Source organism: Macaca mulatta, chromosome 1, assembly GCF_049350105.2.
Source record: "Macaca mulatta isolate MMU2019108-1 chromosome 1, T2T-MMU8v2.0, whole genome shotgun sequence".
In the NCBI taxonomy this organism is placed as follows: Eukaryota; Metazoa; Chordata; class Mammalia; order Primates; family Cercopithecidae; genus Macaca; species Macaca mulatta.
The window spans coordinates 26,607,044-26,614,410 of NC_133406.1; the positions used below are offsets into that span (position 1 = coordinate 26,607,044).

The 7,367-nt window shown below is 38.3% G+C and overlaps 1 long non-coding RNA gene across 1 annotated transcript in view; it reads right to left on the reverse strand.

The window, feature by feature from the left end:
• The window catches only part of LOC114677659 (uncharacterized), a 31,580-nt gene extending 25,761 nt beyond the window's left edge, over positions 1 to 5,819 (reverse strand). Inside the window, exon 1 of the long non-coding RNA XR_013416242.1 lies at positions 4,878 to 5,819. This is a non-coding gene — a long non-coding RNA (uncharacterized LOC114677659). The remainder of the gene's footprint in view (positions 1 to 4,877) is intronic.
• Between the last annotated feature and the right edge of the window lie 1,548 nt (positions 5,820 to 7,367).

Genomic DNA, 7,367 nt, shown 5'->3' on the forward strand with positions numbered 1-7,367 from the left:
CTGCCTGGGCCCTGCTTCTCTCTGTGATGTGCATCCTCCACTCCACTCCAGCTTTATTGTCTCCTGATCACTGTGCACTTCCCTCCTACCACAAACATTTGCTCACCTGTTTGTTTTTTCCTCTACTCTTTCACCTATTTCATTCCTACATACCCTGGTTAATTTTCTTCCTTTTGCAATCTACACTGTCTTCATTTTCTGCGATATTTGTTATTTAAATCCTAGTTGTTCCTAAGGTCCAGCTCCCAATATTCCTTTCCAAAAGCCCTGGCTGGCCTGGATCACTCAGGGCTGGGATTACCCCTGAATCTACTGGAGCTCTTAGCTTTCCTGTGGGTGGATCTGTCTCCACGGCCAGATTGTTCCTGCTCTAAGGCCAGGGCTAGCCCTTTTATTTCTTGTGCATTGTGTTTTGTTTGTTCTGTGATCCTTTCCAGAAGGGCTTGAGGGCAACTTACAACAAACACACACACACACAAACACACACGCGCACACACACACACACAAGCACACAGGCACCAATGGCAAAATATAAATAATAATACATAGAAGAGGAGGACAAAGAAGGTAATTAAGATTCTGACTTCCTCCAGGTTCTGTCAACCACAGGTACTCTATCTAAAGACACTCAAACCACAAAGAGTCAGTGTCCTAATATCCACATGAACACCTTGTTACTGAAACCTTAGCAAGGAAAGAACAGGAAGAAAACCAAACACTAGTGAAAAGAACAGAAGTTGCAACAGAAAGAATCCCAGACTTTGAATTTCTCATTCATTCGTTTATCCCTTTAGGCAATAAAAGTTTTTAAAGCATCTATTGTGTACAATGTACTGGTTATATAACTAGTTCTATAACTTAAGTGAGTCTCTTTACCAAAGCCTCATTTTTTAAATAATAACAATTAAAAATTTAAAAGAGGGATGAACTTACGTTCTTTGCCTAATGAATGCACAATAAATTTGGAAGAAAGCATAATTTCCATAGATAACACTGAAAACCAGGACAGGTCCATGTCCTGAAATCTAAAACTCATTTGGAAATTAAACATTAATTCTAAAAGAGATCTAGTGTTTTCTGACTTTTTAAATATTTCATGTGTGACTTTTTTTGGACATTTCCATTTATGAGGAGAATGAGATAAATCTGATCATCAATAAATGTGTAAAATTAGTCAACCTCACTGGTAATCAAGTAATCAAAAATGTAATACTATTTTGAAGATAATGTAAAACCACAGTGAAGGCCGGGCATGGTGACTCACACCTGTAATCTCAGCACTTTGGGAGGCCGAGGCAGGCAAATCACTTGAGGCCAGGAGTTTGAGACCAGAATGGTCAACATGGTGAAACCCCGCCTCTACTAAAAACACAAAAAATGAGCTGGGTATGGTGGCGCACACCTGTAATCCCAGTTAGTGGGAGGCTAAGAGTTTCTTCAACCCAGGAGGCAGAGGTTGCAGTGAGCTGAGATTGCACCACTGCACTCCAGCCTGGGCGACAGAGCAAGACTCTGTCTCAAAAACAAACAAACAAAAAAAAAACTCACACAATGAAATCTCACTACACACCCACTAGAATGTCTAAAATGCAAAAGATTTACAATATGTATATTGGAAGGGATGTACCATAAATGGGACTCTGACCAGTGTGGAAATTGGTATAACCACTTTATTTTATTTTGATTTGTTTTATTTTTTTTTTAGATGGAGTCTCACTCTGTTGCCCAGGCTGGAGTGCAGTGGCATGATCTCAGCTCACTACAACCTCCACCTCCCAGGTTCAAGTGATTCTCCTGCCTCAGTTTCCCAAGTAGTTGGGATTACAGGTGCCTGGCACCACACCTGGTTAATTTTTGTATTTTTAGTAGAGATAAGGTTTCACCATGTTAGGCAGGCTGGTCTCGAACTCCTGATTTCAAATGATCCACCTGCCTCAGCCTCCCAAAGTGCTGGGATTATAGGCCTGGCCAACATGATGAAACCCTGTCTCTATCAAAAAAAAAAAATGTACAAAAAAATTAGCCAGGCGTGGTGGTGCATGCCTATAATCCCAGCTACTCAGGAAGCTGAGGCAGGAGAATCGCTTGAATCTGGGAGGCGGACATTGCAGTGAGCCAAGATCTTGTCACTGTACTCCAGCCTGGGTGACAGAGCAAGACTCCATCTCAAAAAAAAAAAAAAAAAAAAGAGTTAAAATGGACATCTACTCTGTGACCCAGCAATTCCAGTCCTAGCTATTTATCATATATATATATATGTGTGTGTGTGTGTTTGTTCAAGAATGTTCATAGCAGCTTTACTCATCATAGCTAAAATTGGAAATAATCCAGATATTCAGCAACGGGATGAACAAACTGTTATATATTCATACAATAGAGTAATAGCAATAAAAAGGTAACAAATTCCTGATATCTAGAATAACTTGGATAAGTCTCAAAAAGATTATATTGAATGAAAGCATATAGTATATGGTTCCATTTATATGAAATTCTAGAATCTACAGTGATAGAAATAATCAGTGGCTGTTTCTGGAGTGGAGAGTGAGAGGGGTTGATTGGGAAGAGCCAAGGAAACTTTCATGGATGACTGAAATGCCCCATGGACATGCATTTGTCAAAACCCACTTAAAATTTGACCATTTTACTGTATTCAATTATATCTCAGTAAGACAAGCTTTAAGAGATAATGCTGAGGGAAATTGGGAAGATGAGCATGCTTTAATACTGAATTGTGCCGATGGTTACACAACTGTATGCATTTATTAGAAATTATTGAATTGTTCGCTTGCAATGAGTGAATTTTATAATTTGTCAATTGCATCTCAAAAGTGAAAAGATAATGCACATGGCTATTGGAATGTGTAAAAAGATAATCACTCACAGATTCGGGGTACAACTTTTCTTCAGGGAAGTTTGATGATGGCTATCAAGCATTTTAAAGTAAGTATTGCTTCTGGCCAAGCAATTCCACTTCAGAAATTTACCATAAGAAAATAATCAAGGACATGCACACAGCTTTAGTTTTAAAGATGTACATTGAATTGTAGTGTTGTTTTTAATAGATAAAAACTGAAAGCAACTTAATATCTACCAATTGCGTTAGCGAAATAATTGTGTATGAATGTCTGCATAAATTATAGCTATTAAAATATTATAAGTTAATATTCATCAACATGAAAACTACTCATAACATATTAATAGAAAAAAGCAGGTTGAAGAAAATATGCAGAAAATAATATGTTAGCATTATTATATGTTATGTAGTACTTTTAATATTACATAATAGTGTTCTTATATATAGTTCTGTGAGGATATGTAGCAAGGTGGTAAACGTAGTTATCTCTGGGTGGCAGAATTGGGGAGTAATTTTTTACTCTTTCACAATAATTATATGTGCCTTTTACAAAACATATATATGTTTTTTTAATCTTCAAAATAATACTTAAAATGACTTAATAATGGAAGAAGACAGAGATCACCAGAACTGTGGTTCACGTGTGGTAAATATGGGATAAATAGGATCATAGACTACATGACCATAATGAGTTCTGAAAATTTCGTACAACAGATGTATGTAAATTGAATTGCATTTTTCCATCATGCTAATGAAAAAATCTGCAAGAAAGCAAAGAATCATTTGAGAATGGGAATAACTAGCGCCTAGAGTTTCTTCTTGGAAGTTCACAGAATTTCAACTTTTAGATTTCCTTAAACCAGAAAACAACCAAATAATTATTTTTTGTGATATCCTGATCAAATCATTAATCTCAATTATAGTAAGAAAGACCTTGGTTTTTGTTGTGTTTTACTTTCCCCATTTGCAGGATACAGTCACCTCCACAATTTTGGGAATAGACTGAAAGGGAAGAATTCACATTTTTAAAGAATTTGAATGGTTAAATAAAAATTAGAGAAGACCATTGTTTTGGACTAAGCTCCTGCACTAGGCCCCAACAGACCAAACGAAATATCAAAACGGAGTCACCCATGCTAAAATTCCACATGGTAAATCTGAAAGTTATTACTGCCTTCCAAGAAATCAGAAGAGTTAACACCGATTTCCCAAACTGGCCAGTTTCAATCTTCAATTGGCATGATAAGTTACCTGTACTTTAATCCTTACACAAAAAGGGAGCCTGAAGTAACCTTATGTTAACTAATCAGTTATCTTTCTATTGTTCTGTCTTCTTGTCTCTGCCCTAAAACGAAACTCTGAAATGACCAGTCTACTTTTAGTTCTTTGTTTCTGCTTTCTTCAGCCCTTTCTCTCTCTAAAACCAGCCTTCTCTGCCAGACTCATGAGAATACATTCTATTTTATGGAAAAAAAGTCTTGCCCAATTCTAGAATTGCAGTAAAGACATTTGAGGTCTTTAATTTGTTGTAATTTTGTCTTTTAACAGATTAATTTCTATAACTACTGACACTTGTATAAAGCCGCCTCTAGCAAACTCTGATGAAGAAACAAATCAATCTCCATGTCCAAGAGAAAAGCAAAGAAAGATGGCACCTCTGGGTAAAGTTAACCACTGAGAGCATCCCTCCAGGAAACAATAACATCTAGAGTGTACTCCAGGGAGTTTGAGCTCTAGACAGTGGTCACTTTGGCCCATTCTGGCCCCATCTGAAGAGACTCAAACTAAAGCACAGAGAGGGTGACTTGCCCAAAGTCATATGGAAAATCAGCAGCGAGGCATTGATTAGAATCCATTGTCTTCCAAAGTGTCATAGCCTCTAGTAAATAAAGGAGACAGTGTATAATAAAAAGACCACTGGATATGAAGTCAGGAAACCCAGGTCATGAGGTTGGCTTTGTTACTTAATCAGCCATGTGTCCTTGGGCAGACACCTATCCTTTCAGGAACTGTGCCCTCTTACCTGTAACATGAGCAGGTTCCAGTTGAAAACAATTAAGGGCTTCTCCAGATCAAACAGCCCATGGTTCTAAGAAGTCCACATCCTTCCCTTCCCTTTGCCCTCAGGTGGAGTGCTAGAAGGCATTCTTTAAAAAATATATATTTAATCCTAACTTCTAATTGATATGGGACAGATAGAGATTCTTGCCACCCTACCCTCTCTCCACCCGTGGTTCCCCTGGGCACACCTGTTCTGTGATCTCCAAGCTATGCAAGCACAAAGGAAAGTCCCATGAGTCACCCAAGCAAGTGCTGAAATGCTTCCCTTGTTGTTGCCACTGTTTAGCTAGATCCAAGTTAATCTTTTTGTTTTTTCTGCACAACTGGATTAACTAGGCACACATCTGTCTGTAGATAGAATGATATTGAATACACTTTGCAGAGTAAATAGAAGCTTAATTTTTCTTAAACAGACAATAAGTGCCTGTGGATGTGTGAAGCCAACAAGAGTGATTTTCTCAGGCAGCCTGCCTCTTCCTAGAGCTGGGGCTGCCCAAGTCCCAACCAGGAGAGGAGGAAGAGCTTGGGCATAGAGAGAGAGGTCTTGCCACATTCAGCCAGACCAAATTGCAATCCTGTGAAAGGAGAGACAGAGGGAATTAGGTTGTGCTATTAATTCAATTTTCAACTTCAGCTAATTTTATTGGCCTGACAAGGTAGACACATTGCCAAAATCAATACAGTAGATCTATATGCCTAAGGCTGGTTTTGGTGCTAATGGAGGCTTTTATGCCAGACAGTCTGTCCTCTGAACGTTTCCCAACGTCCTTCTTGGTCTCCAGCTGCCACATGTCATAGTTATGATTTTGCTATTGAAGGGCATAGGATTAAATTTTAGGTCCCCAACTGAACTGTTTGTTGATAAGGTCTTCTCTCCTGAAAGTCCTTTTCACTGTTTGGAAAAACTTTGTGAACTACTGTATTTTCATTTTATTTAGCATGTAATGTACAATGATGAAAATAAATGAATGTTTTCAAATAGGATATTGTTAAAATAGTTCACTTCCTAGGCCGGTTTTAAAAGTAAAAAAAGAGAAGCCACTAAAAAAACTGTCTAAAATTTTCTTAACAAAAAATCTTGCTGCAATATTTACACTTCAAGTGAACATCTAGTTAAGCTATTAGTACCTTGGCTCTTTCCATTAATACAAAGCATTTCCAGCCTTTGGAGAAACAGGGGAATTACTGTTTTCTGGTTGGACAAGGTTTTGTTTCATAATCTTAGGGGCACAGAGATGCACCACATTACTATCACCAAGAGCCCAGTCTGAGCTGCTAGACCGAGAAGCACATGTAGACAGTGGATAAAATTAGATCATAGTTGGGTGCCTGTAACTCCAGCTACTTGGGGGTCTAAGGTGGAAGGATCATTTGAACCCAGGAGTTGGAGACCAGCCTGGGCAACATAGTGAGACACTGTCTCAAAAGTAATAATAATAATGAGATCATGAGCAGGTCATGACTGTGATTAGTAAGTGTGTGATAATGGCTAAGCTTAATGTTTAAACAAATATTGTTTTAAAGGGGGTGAAAGTGGAAATATAGCACGTATTTCAGATACACCACAGGTATGGCATAAGTACAGGCATAAGCCTATCACTTTGGGGTTTTTTTTGTTTGTTTGTTTGGTTGGTTAGTTGGTTGCTTGGTTGGTTTGGGGGGTTTGGTTTGCTTGTTTGTTTGTTTTTTTTTTTTTTTTGACACAGGGTGACTCTCTGCAGCCCAGCTGGAGTACAGTGGTGCAATCATAGTTCACTGTAGACTCAAACTCCTGGGCCCAAGTGATCCTTCTACTTCAGCTTCCTGAGTAGCTGGGACCACAAATACATGCCACCATGCTCAGCAAGGTTTTTTTTATTTTTTGACAAGGTTTGCTATGTTGCCTCAGATGGTCTCAAACTCCTGGGCTCAAGCAATCCTCCCACCTCAGCCTCCCAGCCTACCATTTTGGAGCACATGACCTATGGATAAAGTATCACCCACACCTAATGGCAGCATGCACTAATAATAGAGTTATTTTTCTGTGAGACTCCTGTATTAAATGACTGACTGACTGCATTTGTACCTACAAAATCTAGAATATTTAAGCTATCTGGAACATACTAGATTAACAGCTAGTAATTCTCATTTTACAAAAACTGAGATCCAGATATTTTTGTTTTCATGTTTTGCTTAAGCTTGAAATGTAATGACAAAGGCTATACTAGAATTCAGATCTCTTGACTCTCAGAACAGTTCATGTTGCATCATGCCAGGATCCCACTGCACACTTAGATTCTGCACTTTGCCCTCAACACATTTATATAAAACTTAAAACGCAAGTCTATAAAGAGGCCAATGTCCACCAACAATAAATCAGCCTGTAAATCTTACCTATTTTTCAATTTCTCCCCAGCAATTTACTTCTTCATCCTAATAGCCTTTCTAAGGAACAGTGGTGGTTTTTTTCTTT